The sequence below is a fragment of the Ictidomys tridecemlineatus genome, chromosome X (assembly GCF_052094955.1).
Source record: "Ictidomys tridecemlineatus isolate mIctTri1 chromosome X, mIctTri1.hap1, whole genome shotgun sequence".
Taxonomy (NCBI): domain Eukaryota; kingdom Metazoa; phylum Chordata; class Mammalia; order Rodentia; family Sciuridae; genus Ictidomys; species Ictidomys tridecemlineatus.
Genome location: NC_135493.1, coordinates 325269 through 343877, shown reverse-complemented (window position 1 = coordinate 343877; position 18609 = coordinate 325269). Strand labels below are relative to the sequence as shown.

At 34.9% G+C, this 18609-nt stretch overlaps 1 protein-coding gene and 1 long non-coding RNA gene across 3 annotated transcripts in view; one reads left to right on the top strand and one right to left on the bottom strand.

Annotated features, from left to right (window-relative positions):
* Positions 1 to 18609, top strand: part of Spry3 (sprouty RTK signaling antagonist 3) — a 129379-nt gene that overhangs the window by 98792 nt on the left and 11978 nt on the right. Inside the window, exon 2 of the mRNA XM_040287513.2 lies at positions 13880 to 14050. The gene's annotated coding sequence lies outside the window, so the exon portion shown is untranslated. The remainder of the gene's footprint in view (positions 1 to 13879; positions 14051 to 18609) is intronic.
* Positions 1680 to 14600, bottom strand: LOC120890553 (uncharacterized). 2 transcript variants are annotated; one of them, XR_013431605.1, is made up of 4 exons: positions 14431 to 14600; positions 9681 to 9754; positions 6742 to 6835; positions 1680 to 4311 (listed from the first exon to the last, which is right to left on the bottom strand). It is a non-coding gene; the product is annotated as an uncharacterized LOC120890553 (long non-coding RNA). The 2 variants fall into 2 exon arrangements; XR_005734823.2 differs by lacking the exon at positions 14431 to 14600 and adding an exon at positions 13724 to 14186 and having other exon boundaries at positions 1681 to 4311.

The following is an 18609-nucleotide window of genomic DNA, read 5'->3' as shown; positions in this document are numbered from 1 at the left end:
AAACTGTTGCTCTTGCATTAGATGCCAAGAAATTTACTTTACTGCAACAGTTCCTGCTGCCAGCACTGGTGTCACTACTTTATTAAGAAACTGACCTTGAAATCTCTGCCATCCCCCAGAGCCAAGATCCTTGGCTACTACCTATTCAAAAAAAAAGAAGAAGAAGAAGAAGAAGAAGAAGAAGAAGCAAAGAAAAGAAAGAAAGAAAGAAAGAAAGAAAGAGAAAGAAACCATACAGTTTTGATTTATATCTTCAATTCTGAATCAAAGTCTCATGTTAGGACATTTGATTGGTAGACTCTAAGTCATATTCTGACAATGTAGAATCTAGAAGTTTGAGTTTTGACATCTACATTTAAAAGGCAAAAATTGTTATATGAGCTTCCCATATAGTCAGTCTGTCACAAAGATAAAAAAAATATCTGTTTTAGAACTTAAAACATAAATGCCAAAAATTTACACTTTACAAAGGGGTAACTAGCAGCATGCACACAATTAAAAACAGTTACTTAGTTGAAGACTGAACAAAGTTTCTCTCAGGATGCAACATAAAAGCCAAAGGAAAATTATAAAAAAGTAAGAGTGATATGAATCTCTACAAGAATCCAAATGCTTATTTCTAATGATCATTGGAAAAGAGGGGAAGGGATAAGAAAGTAAGAAAAAGGAAGAGAAATGAAAGGAATGGAAAGAAAGAGTGGGGAAGATAGAATCAATGACATAATGGACTAAAATTTCTTTAAATTATAGAATGACTTAAGTCTTCTGATTGATTGAAGCAGCTACCAAGTCTCAAGAAGGAACAATGAGAATGATATGTGCCTAGATAGATCCTGGTAAGAATAAACTCTGAAGTACACCAAAATAAGCTTAAATGGATAAAAGATTTATTGAAAAATAGAAAATCATCAAAATGTGCAAAGTATTAGAAGAAAATATGGGGAGATATATGCACAAAATGTAGAGTCCATGATCCTATAATGAGAAAGATTGTATACATGTATCAAAATATGTACATAAACATGCCATTATTATGAGTCAATTAAAAATTTAAAAATTGATGTTTGACTACATAACAATTTAAAATATTTCATAGCACATGTATTATAAATTAAAAGGCCAATCAAAAACTGAAAAAATTAATGTCAGAGATATAATTGTTTTAATATTTATATGTTAATGTTTATGTTTAAGTGCATCTATTATGTTCTTTTAGGCCTAAAATGTAAAGTAGCTCAATATAAAATTGGACAGAAAACATAAAAATATAGTTCTCAAAATGAGACATAGACAATATTTATAAAAGTAGTACAATGCATTGGACATCACAAAAAAGTATTAAGTTTCACTCATTTTTAATACCCAAGATATCATTTTTTTACTTCTAAAATGGAACAAAGTCAAGAAATTTGATAATATATTCAGTTGACAAGAATGTAAAGAAAATGAGGATTCTCATAAACTCCTGGTGGTAGTGTAAATTGGTACAGGCTGTTTGGAGAGCAATTTGATGACACCAATCAAAACAAAATACATGTTTAGCATTTTTACTTTATAAATTTATCCTATAAATATATTACCAAAAATATGTCAAATGTATTTATTGCTGCACTGTTTGGAATACTAAAAGTCTAAAAATAATCTAGATGTTCATCTGTCAGAGACTGGCACTTCTGACAAAGAGTCATACATGTCAGGAGTCTATTTGGATGAGGACTGAAGACCCTCAGAAATGTATTCTTTTAAAAAACAGCTTTATTGAAATGTAATTCACATCCAATAATACTTATCCATTCAATGTATACAATCAAGTAGTTTCTGGTACATTTACATAGTTGTAGAATCATCATCATCAACACCATAACATTTTCATCAACTTAATAACAAACCTTTTATTTCTTAGCAGTCACTCCCAACTTTCCTCCCCATTAGCCCCCTGAAACTACTAATGTACTTTCTGACTTTATGGATTTGCCTATTCTGGAAATTTCATATGAATGGAATTGTAAAATACATGGCCATTTGTGTCTAGGCTTCTTTCACTTATTGTGATGTTCTCAAGGTTCAGTCATGTCATAGCATGTATCACTGCTCCATTCTTTTTAAAAAAAATATTATCTGTTCTTTTTAGTTACACATGACAGTAGAATATATTTTGACATATCATACATACGTAGAGTATAACTTCCCATTCTTTTGGTTGTACATGATATGGAGTTTCACTGGTCGTGTATTCATATATGAGCATAGGAAAGTGATGTCCAATGTATTCTATTGTCTTTCCCAATCCCATACTCCCTTCCTTCATCCCACTCTACCCTGTTATGGCCAAAAAATATTCCATTGTATGGATAGACAACGTTTTGTTAATTCATGTATCAGGTGGTTATTCCTATCTTTTGACTTTTCTTAATAATCCTGCTAATTGAACATTCATGCACATATTTTTATGTAGACCCTTTGTTTTCAATTCCTTTGAATATATATTTAGAAATGGAATTGCTAGAACATATGATAACTTCATGTTTAATATTTTGAGGAACTTCCAAACTGTTTCCAGAGTGGATGCACCATTTTACAATCTTACCAGCAATGTTTGAGTCTTCTAAGTTTTCTATACCCTTGCTAATACTTGTTACTGTCTGTTGTTTTGACATTTTGGGGGGTGTGAAGTCGTATCTAAGTATGTTTTTTCTTGGAATTTTCCTAATGACTGATGATAGTGAACATCTTTTCATTTACATATTGGTTATTTGTATGTCTTAGAGACATTTCTATTTCTATTCAAAGCTTTGCCCATTTTTCAATTCAGTTCATTTTTGTTGTTGAAGTGAAACAGTTCTTTATTGTATATCCAAACTGCATTCAGATATATGATTTGCAAACATTTTATCCCATTCTGAGTGTTATATTTTCACTTTCTTGATGATATTTTTGGCAGCAAAAAAAGGTCTGAATTTTGGAGAGGTGAAATGTTTCTACTTGTTCTTTTTTCATTTGTGCTCTTGTTATATCTTAAGAAGGTTTTGCATTCTCCGGGGTCACAAAGACTTACTACTATGCCCTCTTCTAACAATTTTGAAGTGTTAGTTCTTAACTTTAGGTGTATGATCTGATTTGAATTAAACATTATATATTTTTGAAGTAAAGGTCAAACTTCATTCTTTTTCATGTGTCTATTCAGTTACTTGTAGCATCATTTGTTGTAAAGACTACTATTTTCCTATTAACTTGGGCTGACACCTTGTAAAAAATCAATTGACTATAAATGCAAGGTTGTGTTTCTAGACTCTCAATTCTATTTCATTGTTTTATATGTATATCCTTATGTCAGTCCCATGCTATTTGATTACTATAGCTTGTAGTAAGTTTTGAAATCAGAAAGATTGAATACTCCTGTTTTGCTCTTCCTTTTCAAGATTGGTTTGGCTGTTCTGTGACTATTGCCTTTCCATTTGAACTTTAGGATGTGCTCATTAACTTTTATGAAAAAATAATTCAGCTAGAATTTTGATAGAAATTGTGTTGAATTATAGATCACTTTTGGGAGAATTGCCATCTTAACAGAATTCTTTCTATACATAGTCTTTGGACATCTATTTTCTCTTGACCTGATGGAAAGGATGTTCCTAAGGGATGTTTTTAAGTTAGGGGCATCAAAAGGAAAGTTATAGAGGGTGATAGAGAAAGACTAAGAAAGCAGAGAAATAGGAAATAAAATGAAAATTAGAGGACTGGGGTTATACCTCAGTGGTAGAGTGCTTGCCTCGCACATGTTAGGTACTAGGTTCGATCCTCAGCACCACATAAAAATAAATAAAGATATTGTGTCTATCTTTAAAAAATCTTTAAAAATGAAAAGTTAGGAAACAAAGGAGACAAGGAAAAGAAGAGTAGGTGGCTGAGGAGAGAGTATAACAAGAATAAAGTTCATGAAGGTAGGAGGGGTGGGAGAGACCTTGTAATACACAGTTAACATCTTAATTGAAGTTTAACAGAAAAAAACCCTTGTTTGAAAGGAAAAAAACTGTCTATATTTAGAAATGGGTAGGATGTCAGTTCTGAAAATAAACTGCTCCCAGAACCAAATGCAGTCCTCAGTGCTGTTGTCACCTGCAGCAGCCTGTCCTTCGTTGTATAGGAGAGTACAACACAGACATATCAGCTACTTCAGATCTCCCAATATTTGCAGAAATTTGCCCCACTTTGTCTCCTTGTTCCATTCCCAAGTTTTAAGTGACTTAGAGAATTATGATGCATTAAGATGAACACACATTCACTATGTTGGGAAAATATAGATGATGCCTTTCACTGAAAAGGAAAAAGATAGTTATTTTGATATAATGAAATATAACCAGAATTCCAGAATTATAACTTCCAATTCTATCTTCTCTTCATTTCCACATTAACTACTTTCTGTTGTGGATTGTTGAAATGGCTTCCTAATTTTTGTTTTACTACTTCCAACCTAAGCTCCTCTACTAAATATATATACCACAGAGCAGCCAGAGAAATACTTTTAATTTCATCTCATTTATTTAAAAAATAGATGTAGATGGATACAATACCTTTATTTTATTTATTTATTTATATGTGGTGCTGAGAATCTAACCCAGTGCCTCACATATGCTAGGCAAGTGCTCTACCACTGAGCCTCAACCTCAGACTGTTCTCATTTTATTTTATGACTTTACTCTTGCCAACCCCTTCAGTATTGGTACTCTCTAATATTTTTTTTTATCTTTGCCCTTCTATCGTTCTAATATTCTACACATTATCTCTGGCTATGGTCATCTATTCACACAACTTAAATCTGTACATTTTTGATGTTACCATTCTGATTACTAATTCAATCTTTTTCTAAACTCAAAATTCATATATAGTATATTGTACATTATCATTCACATATTACATGAGTACCTCCAACCCAACATCACCAAAGCTTACTTAATATTTTTTCTTCCATATCTTTGTAAATGGCACACTAAACACCCACATAAGTCACTGTCTTATTTTTTCTACCTTCTATCATCTACTTTTCTTCATCTATACTGTCTCTACCATAATTCAGACCATCATCATCCCTCATCTCATTTACTGACAGACTCTCCTGAAGTTTATGTTTACATTTCCACTTATTCTACTATACTGTGAGTAATAAGAATAAGACCATTCATTTATTTATTCAAACAGTATGTATTGATGGCCAACAACACAGCATATTCATCTCTATATCTCTCACATCAAACTATTGTCTCACATTATTTTTCTGTTTGCTATATATTTCATTTATTGAATTACATTGAAACTTACTATGTCACAGGTGAGGAAAATAGGGCCTAGAAATAAAATTTGACCTGCCAAAGCCATGCAGCAGATTAGGAGACTACAATTTACATTTTCTTACTCTTAATCCAGCTTTCTTTCCACAGGAACATATTTCCCCTCCCTCAAACCCCTCTATTGTTGGTGATTTTGTTCCTATATTGTTTGCCAGCTTCAGTGGAAAACAAAATAATTATCACCATCCCTATAGGCTTCTTGGTTAAGAATTTGAATTTCGTTGGCATTGCTTACTTCTGGCATCATCACTGCTGAATCAGAATGACTGCAGGTCAGCTTTTCATCTAAAGAGATTTTCTTGACTTCAATCTAGTGTAGATAGAAGTAGCCTCAAAAAATTTTAGGGGATGGGGATGTGGCTCAAGTGGTAGCACGCTCGCCTAGCATGCGTGAGGCACTGGGTTTAATTCTCAGCACCACATAAAAATAAAATAAAGATGCTGTGTACACCTAGAACTTAAAAAAATTGAGCTAGGTCTTAGAAGAAAGAGAATGAGGAAAGTCTTTCAGAATTTGTGCAGAAGTATGTGGTTTATGCAGACAAAACAAGAGAAAATGGTTTGAAACAGAGAATTCCATTAGGTTCATGGATGAAGTTACTGATAATGATTATTCTAGACACAATATTGGACTAAGATCTAAATTTTTTAAAAATAAGCTCCTTGTATTATAGGAATATGAGTAAAACATGCAGTGTGGTGCCTTCTAGAAAAAGTTTCTACTCTTAACTTTTCAGGCTATGAGTATAGGGGACTCTCTCAGAATGGGATAAAAATATGGTCTTTTCACATCTTTGTATCTTTGTTCATGATGTCATCTCTGCTTGAAATGGTATTTATCCATTATTTTATTTATAATTATATATAAAGTATCTACTCTGTAAGGCATTATACTCAGTTTTGGAGATTCTATGTTTTTTTTTTCCTTGTAATTCATGCCGTCATACTTCTCTCATGGCCTTTGTACATGCTAGTCCCTTTTCTGTAAATCTTTCTCATCTTCAAATTTATATTTAAATATTGCCTTTTCTAGGATGCATTCTATAACCCCATGAATACTGTATTAGTTGTATTTCTTTATGTTCCTTTCCAAAACACTTGTTATCCTATACTGTATTTGTCTATTGGCTATCTTACCCATTAAATTATGAGTCTCTTGAGAGCAGAGATTCCTTTTTCAATTACATATCAATAACACGCCTATATTAACATATGATTAATTCATTTATTATTGTGTCTTAATTTTTCCTATATCCCCAGAACCTGATACAAAGTCGGACCTCCGAATATTTGCTGATTGTTGAATGAATCAAGGAATTCATAATTTAGTAATGGAAATAATATAGAATACATAAATTATATTATGGTATAATGAGGACAAAAACAGAAGTATGTTTACCAGTTGGATATCTTTACTCATTCTTTTATTCATCAATTCAACATTATAGACGATTTCTCTTTCAGGTATATTCTTCATTCCAGGAGATCTCAGCCTATTGGGAAACATAGATAAGTAAACAGATCACTTAAATGCAGTGTACTAAGTGTTCTGAGAAGAGTAAGTACATCCTCTATGACTCAGCTCAGGAAATACTTCCTCCAGGAAGTCTTCACTGACTTCTCCAGATGGAACTTGATTTATGTCTTTTTTCTCTCATCTTTATTCTTAAACTTTCTGTGCTTTCTTCAAATAAGTGAGCATTATGTTCTGATATATTGTAACCACTGGCTTAATGTGTCTGCTTTCTCCATAGGCCAATGAAACTTTTCAGTGCAGAGCCATTTTGATTTGTCCCAACACAGTGCCTAGAGTAGTCCCTCCAAAAACATTTGTTGAATGCTGACATTTCTTATTACTTATGTTATCTTAAGTTACATCTCAAAAAAGAAAATATTTAGTGTCCTCATTTTACAAGTGAAAAAACTGAAGCTCAAAAGGCCAAAGTAGCCAAACCAACCATCACACAGCCATTAATTAATGAAACTGGTTGTAAACCTAGGTTAGGCTCCTAAGGCCTTCTTTAAGATTAGCTCATTTCTTTAATCTTGGAGTTCATTAGGGTCAAACTTAGGGAGAATCCTTAGTTGTCAGAGTCTTATCCAGGCTTCAGGTGCTTAAGTCCTTTTTTTCAGTAGAGATAGTTCCAGGTAAATTTGTAACTGGGGTAAAGCTTGTGACTCTCCTATATTCTAAAGTACACAATATGCTTTGATCCAGAATGTCAATCTTTGTAGATTCTCCTGGAATTTGGCTCTAACAAATACCTTAACCCTCCCCCTTTGTCTCTTCTTTCCCAATAATTCCTTCCTTTCATTTCAAAATTCAGTTGGTTTCCTTATGTTAGTAAAATCTTACAACTATGCCATGCTCTTTGATTTCCTCTCAACTTATTAATGCTTGACTTTCTATCCATCCTACCACCAAAACTACTTTCACTGAATCTCTAGCAGTTCCCTGTCATTAAATTCATTGGCTATTTTAACTGTTTGTCCTAATTTCCCTTCAGTATTAAGCCATTTTGACTACCTTATCCTTGATTGCACTCTTCTGTTCTCTTTTGTCACAGTGTGCTATTCTGATCCCTTTTCAACATCTGGTTTCTTTGCTAATTCTATTTTATCCTTTTGTCTTTTAACTTTCTACATGGTACCAGTCTTTTTCTTTCTCCCTTTCCTGTACTTCACAGGTTTCATTCATTAAAAAAAAATGCCAGTAATTTCTTCCATGTTAACATGCCCTCAAGTCTCTCTCCTGTAATATCACTCCAATTCTAGTCCCATGTCTCTAACTTGTTACCAAATACTCCCATTTGAAAATGTCCCATAATCACCTCAAATTTGATGCTTCCTAAGAAGAACTCATGATCTCATCACATTCCCTGGTTTGTGCTGCAGTAAATAGAACACTAGACCAAGTGTCAGGAGATCTGCGTTATACTCCTGGCTTTGCTACTAATTTGGCATTTCCTGGTTTATTTCAACAACACTTTATGATATGAAAGTCAGAGTAAAAGTACTGGGGGGGCACATATATGGATCTTTGAGTAATTCTGTTTGGAAAGACAAGATATATACATAAGTTAACTACAGTGTAAATTAGAAAGTGATGAATACCATAAAAGAAGTGTAACTAGATAAGATTTCAGGGGTGTGGATGATAAGACAATGAAAAATATTACAGAGAAAATACTGGGGTCCAAATTAGAATAATATATATTCCATGCTCATATAATTATGTCAAAATGGATTTTACTGTCATGTATAACTAAAAAGAACCAATAAAAAAACTGAATAAGATTCTATAGCTTAGTGTAAAAGAGAAATCAGGATAAAGAGCTACCTTAGGACTGTGAATAAAATTTTATAATGGAGATTTGATAATATAGCCCCCAAAGCACTTTCCAACCCTAATATTACATATTTATTCATTCAAACTGATATTTGCTTTCCAAGTACTAGATATCATAATGGCATCATTGCCATTGCCATATTCAACAGAAAATAGCTCATCTTTACATCTCTTCTTTCAGTTCCCAAACTTAGCCCTTATCATTTCCTGTTTTGATTACTCCAGAGTATTTTAAATTGGCTGACCTAACTCAAGTATCTCCCCATTCCAATATATCATGCCCAATGTGTCTTTATTAAATGTAGTTTATTTTCATACTTTATTATTTCATTTAAATATTTATTTCTAATTCCTAGAGCACTAAATCTAAATTACTTTGCCTGTCATTCAAATTACCTCTTACACAAGATATTTTGAAAGTTTCATTCTTCTTAGACTCTATGCATGTTGCTACTAATCTGACTTTCCACATGTACCCTTAATCTGAATTATATGTTTATCATTTTCTGCCCATTTTCTAATTATCTGTGAAACCTTCCTTGACTACCTAATTTATTTCTATATTTGTAATTCCTACAACACTCTTCCCCATTTCCTATTTTCTTCATTCAGTATACTGTTAGATATACTCTTCCTTGTTTCAGAATGTCTTTTAGTTAACTGTTATATCAAAATTGATCTGAACAGGGCTGGGGTTGTGGCTCAGTGGTAGAGCACTCGTCTGGCATGTGTGAGGTACTGGGTTCAATCCTCAATACCACATAAAAATAAATAAGTAAATAAAACAAAAATATGTTTTAAAAAATGACCTGAACAATCAGTTGCTATAAAGTATAAAAATATGTGTTTAATTCATTACAAAAACATAAACCATACATTTCTACACAGAGTAGTAAGGAAAATATTTGGAGAGCAGAGTGATTCTTCTAGTGTCCTTTAAAATTACTTATTTAGGGGCTGGGGTTGTGGCTTAGCGGTAGAGCACTCACCTGGCACGTGTGAAGCACTGGGTTCGATCTTCAGCAGCACATAAAAATAGATAAAATAAAGGTATTGTGTCCATCTACAACCAAAAAATATTTTTTAAAAGGAATACTTATTTTTTGGAAATTATTGGCTTACAGAAGTATATGGGTTGACCTATGCTGAGACAATATCAGCAAATTCAATTGGAACTAAATTAATGCCAGCAAGGTATCCTATAGAAACAAAGAAGCGACTGGATTGGGAGACAGGGGATCTGTGTTTGCTTCTAGGCCCCATACTATCAATAATTAGCTTTATGATCTTGAACAACTCAATGAATTTGTAAAAACGTGTTTTCTGAAAAGTACACCATTAACTCAGGAGACAAGAAAATAAATGTCTTGAAATGCAGTGTTAAGCAAATCTAATGAATTTGTAAAACAAGATGTCAGGTTAATATATAGTGAATTTAATAATGTCTCAATATCAAATTTCTGTAAATAATTGTACTATTCTGATAACCTATCAAAAATCATGAAACTACAAATAGTGTTTTTGAAACACAACAGCTAAAAGTACAAATAAAGATATCCATGTATATTTCCAAGAGTCAGTTAGCTTTCCATTCAATAACCAAGTGCCAGGCCCTAGAGATAAAGTGGCAAAGATAAATATGATAAATATTTTATCTTCTCTCACAGAAATCACTGTCTAGAATAGAAGATAGATGATTATAATAAAAAATGATAAGTTTATGATAGTGTTAAGTACAAGGAGGCCACTGGAGAACAGAGAAGAAGGCATTTACCTAAACTGGTCTTTTAGAGAAAGAGATTTTTGTACAGATTTTTCCTATAGTGAGTGATTCTACACCTAGGCCTAAAGGATATAAGTTAGGGATGTGTTTCGGGAAGACCGATCAGATATTCAAAGACAAAGGAGTGTACAACAATATGAACTGTTCAGGGATTTTGTCATTGTTTAAGCTTAATTAACTAGGTAACCTTAGATCTTAGACTAAGTAATCTATAAATAACAGAGTTTGTTATAATTATGTATTCTGTATAGATTTATTATAATTATTATAATTTATCATTATCATTATTATAACAGTTCTGGAGGTTGGGATGAAGATGAAGGCATTGGTAGTTTCTGGTGAGGTTGTTTTCTGATTCATAGATGGTACCTTCTTGCTGAGTCCTTACATGGTGGAAGGGGTAAGGCAGTCTCTGAAGCCTCTTGTATAAGGGTTCCACCCTCATGATTTAATCACCTCAAAGGCCCTATTCCTAATACCATCATGTTGGTGCTTGGTTTTCAACATAGGAATTTGAGAGAGACAAATCTTCCAACCATAGCAGATAACAAATAGTTTGGAGTGTTATAGGAAAAAATCCTTGAAGGGGTTCTCCAATTGTTTGGATACTGTAGTGTAATGGTTAAGAATATATGCTCTGGAGTGAATTGGACTAGGATAAATTCCAAATCTGCAAATCACCAGGTATGTAACCTTGGACAAGTTACTTAATCTCTTTGGGTTTTTGTTTCTCACTTGTAAAACCACTGCAGTTTATAAATACACCTCATAGGATTGTTATCAGAATTAAATAAGTTAAAATATATAGAATTCTTAGAACAATATCTGACATAGAATAAATTTGGTCTTCCTACCAAATTAAATGTCAACTCCTGAAGGCAGGAAATTTAGGTGTTGAATTACCAGCACTTAGATACTATCTCATAGTAGGCATTGTTGAATGAATGAATGACCATCAATATAATTATTTTTTGTCATGTGTATCATCCTAAGAGGTGATAAGATTGAATAATTTGTTATCTTAATGTAGGCTCACAGAATAAAGGAGGGAAAAGAATTAGGCAACCCAATCTGTTCAGATTTAAAGCTGTAATTGTTAAAAATGAAAGAAGTTCAAACTGAAGTCATCATGGACTACATTAGAGCAAGAATGATTTCCTAACATTCATCATTACTATTCACTAGGTATTTGCTATATAGTAAGCACCATGATAAAACTTCTAAATGCAAGAACTTTTTTCAATCTATAGGCTCAGAGAAGTGAATTGAATTGCTTGAAGTCAGAGAGCTCATAAATTAAAGAGCAAAAATATGAACCCTGATCTGTTTGACCTGAATATAGTTAGTAGTACATAACTACTAATTAATATAGTTAGTAGTACATAACTAATATTTATGGCACATAATTGATGTGCCATAAATATTTATTGAATAAGTGGGAGAACGAATACATCAGTAATCTGTTCTCTTCTGCAGATGAACCAACAATTCAGCTTTAATGGTTTTCATAATCTCTATAAACTCAAGTATAAGAAAGATGTTTGAGCCCACATAAGAGAATAATTTAAATAGCAAAATTTCTTGACTGGGAATTCTTATTGGGAAAATAGATCTGGATTTCCTTAGAAAACACACATATCACACAACACACACATACATAACAGAACAGTTTGGGATATCTTGAACATAGAGCACATGCAGATCCATGAAAAAAACATATTTTTAAAACCTTATGCTTTTTTGTCCTTTTTAACACCCCTGAGAGGATGTAAATAATAGAATGTTAAGGCTAGAAGAGACCTAAGCAATTACCTAATCAGATCCTCTCATGTTAATGTAGAAATTGAGTCTCTAGAGGACAAGTAAACTGCAAAGGTCACAGAAGGAGTTAGAATAAGATTAGGAATCTCAGTTTCTTCCCTCACAAGTTTGTTTTACTGTGAACTGTCATCATTTACCATCTCAATTTTATAGATTGGGGTAACTAAAGCATCCTAAGAATGTTGATGGCCAAGCTTCTGCCATGTGCCCATCGAACGGGATTTGAAATCAAACCTCATTTATTTTAAATATGAGAATTGCTTTTATCCAAGTACTTCTGTCTGGATGCCCAGAAGGAGGACCCCTCCAAATTGAATTAAATAGTGGACTGAGTGTAATTTACAGAAAGCTTTGTCCTTAGCTCTAAGAGTAAATTAAGGCTGCTTTATCTTCAGAACCCTGGCAGTCTCAAGGAGGCTCCATGAAGGCAGGGACCCACAACACCTAGCACAAAGGAAGGCACTCGATAAATATTTGTTGTTGAATGTATTACATACTAAAGGCTGGGTAATGGTTTCCCAGTGAATGATGGATGGATAATCATTAGGGCTGAAAAAGTGGGAATGAATGAGGAAAAGAGGTGGGAGAAACCCTTAAACAAAGGAGAAGCTCCTTTTCTTTATCTGATTGAAGCTTGCAATCACTCAGCAAGGGCTGAGTGGCTTGGTAGGGCTGTGATTGGCAGAGATATTTAAATAAGGCCTCCTTAAAATTGCTACTCTCCACCCCACCCCCACTCTCCTTTAAATTTTGTTTCAGTCATTACCCAGGGACCGGATACAGAGATTCCTATGGGGAGTTTTAATGGGTCGATTCAATTTCAACTGGATGACGCCACTTAGCCAAGCATTAAGAGCTACAGCTCCGGGAAAGCAAACGACACAGAGAGGGGGGGGGGAGAAATTATAACAAGGAGCAATAAATCCCTTCCCATCCTCCTCTACAACCCATTCACAAGACCTCCAGAAATCATCTACATTCACAAAACAGTCTGCTAGCTGAGCTGAACACAGTGCTACTTCATCCCCCACCCCTCCCCCTGCAGATTATATACCAACACACCATGAACTATATAAATAATCACATGCTAGCGGTGTCTATTGCTCTGTTGAGATATCCTATGCCTACAACTGCAGTTTCTGCTGCTTCAGTTCATCTGACAGATTGGAGGAGAACGAGGCGGAGGTGGAGGCGGGGGCAAAAGAGAAGTGGGGGGAGGAGGTAAAGAAGAAGGAAGGGGAGGAGGGAAGGGGGAGGGGAAGAGGAGGGGAAGGAAAATACTGGAGGAGGAGGGGGTAAAGAAACAGGAGGAGGAGGAGAAGGGGGAGGAGAAAGAGGCGGAGGAGGAGGGGGAGGAGGAGAAAAAGGAGAAGGAGGAGGAGAAAGAAGAGGAGGAGGAGAAAGAGGAGGAGGAGGTGAACAACTTACCCTGCTGAGCTTTCTTTGGGGAATACGTGCATCGAGATTTAGATCTGCATGTAAAATCTCTACAAAGTATCTGCCACTACAGGTCTGAGTCTCACTCCTAACTCCGTTTTAATTTTAATTTTTTCCTTTCTCTGTTTTTTCTGCTGTGTCGGAAAGACCAAGACAGAACTATCTCTGTTTCTGGCTTTACTGCCAGTAAAGGAGTTTTCATTCAGACTTTCCGAAGAGAGGTGGAGAAACCTAAAGACTCAGGAGAGGAGGTCCTTTGAGCCAAATGGAGCATTAGTTATTCTGCTTTTCTCAGCATGGATAAACCCTTTTCTCAAGGTAAGATACAGAGATTAGCTCTTAAAGACTTCATAATTCTTTCTATGGAAAGCACAGATTGCCATTCATTCCAACCATCCTGTACTGTGTGTGTGTGTGTGTGTGTGTGTGTGTGTGTGTCTGTGGTGTGTGTGTGTGTGTGTGTGTGTGTGTGTGTGTGCGCGCGCGCGCGCGCGTGTGTGTGGTGTGCGCGCGCGCAAGCGCGTGGGTAAAATAAAATGAAAACCTTTTAAATGAAATTTAAATGAATCAGCTTTTATAGAAAATTATCTGTATTGGAAATTTATAAATCAAAACAAGACTTCAAAATGATCCCATTTTTAGCCAAATGTCAATTTAATATCCAGCCTGTTCACCTTTAAATGCATTTTGGTGCTTACCTAAGCCCCTCATAGCACAGCCTAACCACCCAAGCTGAGGTCGTAGGAAGAGCCCTTGCTGAGGCCAGTCTGGCTGCCCAGCAGGCATCCTGTCAGCGTGGGGCTAGTCTGCTATTGGCTCACAAGTCTGAGCTGTGCATCGTTCAGATTTCATCACATCACCTTGCCCTGGGTAGAAATGGCGCAAGCTGACACGGCATAACCCCCCACTTACATTGAGTCAAGAGAAATGCTTTAGAAATCTCTGGATCTATGCCTGTGTATGTGTGCACGTGTCTCTGTGTGACATATGAAAATTTTGTTCAAAGTGAGAACCTGTGAGCATGTCTAGTTAGCCAATAGACATTTAATAGGACCCAAGGCAATGGTTTACAGCATCCACTCTCTTCCACACATCTAATTATAATTATCACTAACTCTAATGCAGCAAAGCAAGTTGAATGAACAGAAAACACACCTTGAACTCTTAAACTGAAAATCTATTTTGAAGTGCAAACTGTTGTTGCTTTTCTGGGTGTATTAAAACGTCACTGTAACATAATGTGCTATTACATTAATTTGGATATACCAGGTGTTAAATCATATTCCTAACAAGGCAGTTACATACATAAATACAAATAAGGCAAAGGTTGGCAGTTTATCCATAATGAAGTATCCCACTTGTTCTCTTGGACTCTAAGCAAGCATATACTAAGACTTTATTGTAATAGTATATTTTGTTTCTTTATGTTAGGTCTCTTTTGCTATGAAACAGTCTAGATAATGATCTGAGTGACTTGGATTTGGAGGTGTTTATTCAGAGTTGAGGAGCTGAATAGTGAGGAAGTAAAGAATCTAAAGAAAGCATTATGAAAGACCTTTCAGACTGAGATATGTATCCAACAAACCCAGCACAAAATTTAGAGCACTGGAACAAGAAAGGAAAACATTTCTTTCATATCCCTTCATCTTGATGAAACTGAGGCCTGGAACAGAGGTCACTTGCCTACAGTCACATAGTAAAGTAAAGATAGCATTAGGACTAGAACTTAGGTTTCTTGTGTCTTATAAAATGATTTGAGGCTTAAAGAGAAGATTCCAGCTTCTTAAGTGAATAACTAGTTTATCATTTTCCTCAGGATTAGAAAAATGTGAATTCATTTGACATAACAATTTTCCCTGTATCATTCATCACTAAAACAGCTTTAATAATGCAAGGTATTAAAACTTCAAGATTCCCTGGTTTGAAATAAACTGCTATAAGTCTTAATGAAACTATTAAATTAATGAATAGGACTAGGGTAGCAAAGTGACAAGTTAAGAGTTAAATATGGTGAGAACCTGGCAATTCCAGCAAGATGTATGCGGTAGGAGGGAGGCCCAGTCAGTGGCAGAGAGGTTAGTAATGTAAACTATATACAACTTGGTATTTGTAAGGGGGATGTGCTTTGATAGAGATGCAAATGCTTTTGCACAGAGAGAGATTTTTAGAGAGCAGACTTTGGAACAGCATAACTAGGAAAACATATAAAGCCATAGCAGAAATTCTCCCTATGTTTGCTTTCAGTTATTCTGAGAACGAGTGTATAAAACAGCAGAGTACAGGGAAAAAAAAAAAAAAGCAACACACCCCAGAGCCGTTATACAGGAAGGTAAAAAGCAGCATTGAACCCACAAGAGTGGGAGAAAACAGGAGCCAGGCCCTCCTTTTTCTCTTCCTCCCTCTTCGTTGAAATGAACATTGAGTCATATTGTATCAGAAAGGATTTATCATAGAAATTAGAACTGGCTTAATGTGTTAATATAGAAGAGCTTTAAATAGGAAAGTTTTCAACTTTAGTTTCAACATGGCAGACGTTAGGTTCCATGGAGAAAATACTTTTTATTTCCATTAACAAAGATTAGCATTTCTTGAATGGATTTAGCTTTCTAGTCCCTAAATTGGCATAAGAAAAGAAATCACTATTTAGGTTGAACATAGCAAATTTCAGGGCTACAGGAAGAACTGTTGAGAAAGCTATGAGCACCTGGCCAGAGACTGAGATGGGAGTGGGTTTACAATGCATCATTCATTACTGCAGAGGTAGTACGTGACAAAAATCACTAGATCCCATCAATCTGCAGCCAAAACTTGTAATCACTTTGACTCCTATTTAGTAATATGGGATATGTAATTCTCTCTCTGATTTAATATAATATGGAATTGACTAACAGCACAGTCAGTTTCTTAACTGTTGCTGCTCACAATGAATGGCTCTTTAATGAGTGAATTTCTGAATCATAAACATGCATGCAGTCGTAGTTTTTCATCTAGTCTGTGTGCTGCAGCAGTCTCTTGCCATTCATTTCTCAATATTTTTCCATCTTACCTTTGGCTATAGTATGTATCTAATTCAGTTCATTCCTGTTAGTCAGATCAGATTCAGCAGATCTAGAATTGCAAAGAATTTATTGACATCCAATCCTTTTTAAAAAAATCCTACTCAACATCCTCTTTTTACCAGGCCCTACTGCACACTGTATTGCAGATCTTTTGCACTGGATCTCAGAGTCCATTCTAATAAATCTAATCTGTCAGTCCCCTTACCTGAAAGCAAGACAGTACCTCGTCATCCCAGACTGATGCCCACAACTTTCTTGAATAATCAAACCAATCCTCTTAACTCCGTAGTCTTGCAGAAGTCTAATATCCATACTCTAGGATACCATTTTAACCTGAACACTATCTACCCTTCTGTTCCTCAGACAGAATCCCTTTTGAACATGGTTCTCATTATTGATTCTGAGTCATTTGTATTATGACCTAGATTCTTCCAAGCTTAGTTTTCAACCTTCTGGACATGTCCCTAGTGACATCCCTGAAATCCCATCTTTGGAATATCACAATATCTCCTGTAATTTTGAGATCTTATATACCTTCCTTTGAATCTTTGCTTCTTGAAATTTCCAATATGTGTCCAATCTAGCTTCCTTTGATAAATCAATGAGTCTAAACTGCATTCAGCATGTATGTTACTGAGCTTTTAGTGTAAAGGACTTGAAGGATGCCACACATTCTTTAGCTGATGAATGGGACATAAATCCATTTCTTACAGTTTTCCAAAAGAGTTATAGTCTTATGCTCCTATGTCCACATATACCCTACAAGTATATGTGTATATATATATATTGAAAAGTGTGTCCTTGTTTATTTGGTTGTCCGAATGAAAATGTTCTATTTCTTTCCAATGCTAAGTCAATGAATCTATAAAGATATATCAAAGGTAGGGGTAGGAGGTTGCAGGGGTCTCTGAGTGTATGTAAATCAGGGGGACATATATTTTTGCTTTGTAATTGCCCAAATATACAAGGACACATTGTCCAACATACCCTCAAGGACTTGAAGATGTAGAAGGTATGAATGAAAGGAATTATTTTATCAAATTGCTTCACTATAGAAATACAGACCATGATGGGGTAAGATCTTAGGAGATCAGCTAGTTTACCCCTATGATTACATATATTATGAAGCAGGGGCCCAAAGAAAACAAGTGATTTGACAAAGGCAACATAGACATTTGAGTCTTAGAGTTTCCATAGTGTTTATCTGCATTCTTTTGTATTGTGTTTATTTAACACCAAAGCAACTAGCTCTAAGAAAAATTTTTGTGAGACTAGTTCTTTGATGTGATGGGCCAAAAAGCTATTTTTAACCGATTTGAATTGTCTTTTCAAAAAATTAATACATGAAAATCCAGTTAATCAGGTTTGCATGAGGATATAGCCTCGAAAGTCACCTAAGTCTGGTCATTATTAGCAACTGACTCCTTTATAAACCACACCATTATTTTTCTTGTTCCTGAGCTTTAGGCCCATTTCATTGTCATGTTTGCTTGCTTACAGAAACCTAAGTAGGCACAATCCTCTCTCTCTTGTTCATATCTATTACTCATCCAATCTCTCCATCCCATATAGTGGTATGAGTAATCGATCTATTTTGAGGAAGCCTGAAATCTGATGGATTTCAAATATATACTTTATTCATGCTAGTGTTTCTTAGGTCCTGATGTTTCCATGTTGTCTTCTTGGATTGGTGTTTAGGTGTCTTTGTTTATTTCTTTTAGGCTGTTCAGTCAACTAGGTGGTATGATATAGCAGTCTTTCTCTTTTTTTCTCTCTCTCCTTTTTCTTTTCTTTTATTTTCTTATCTTTTCTTTTTTC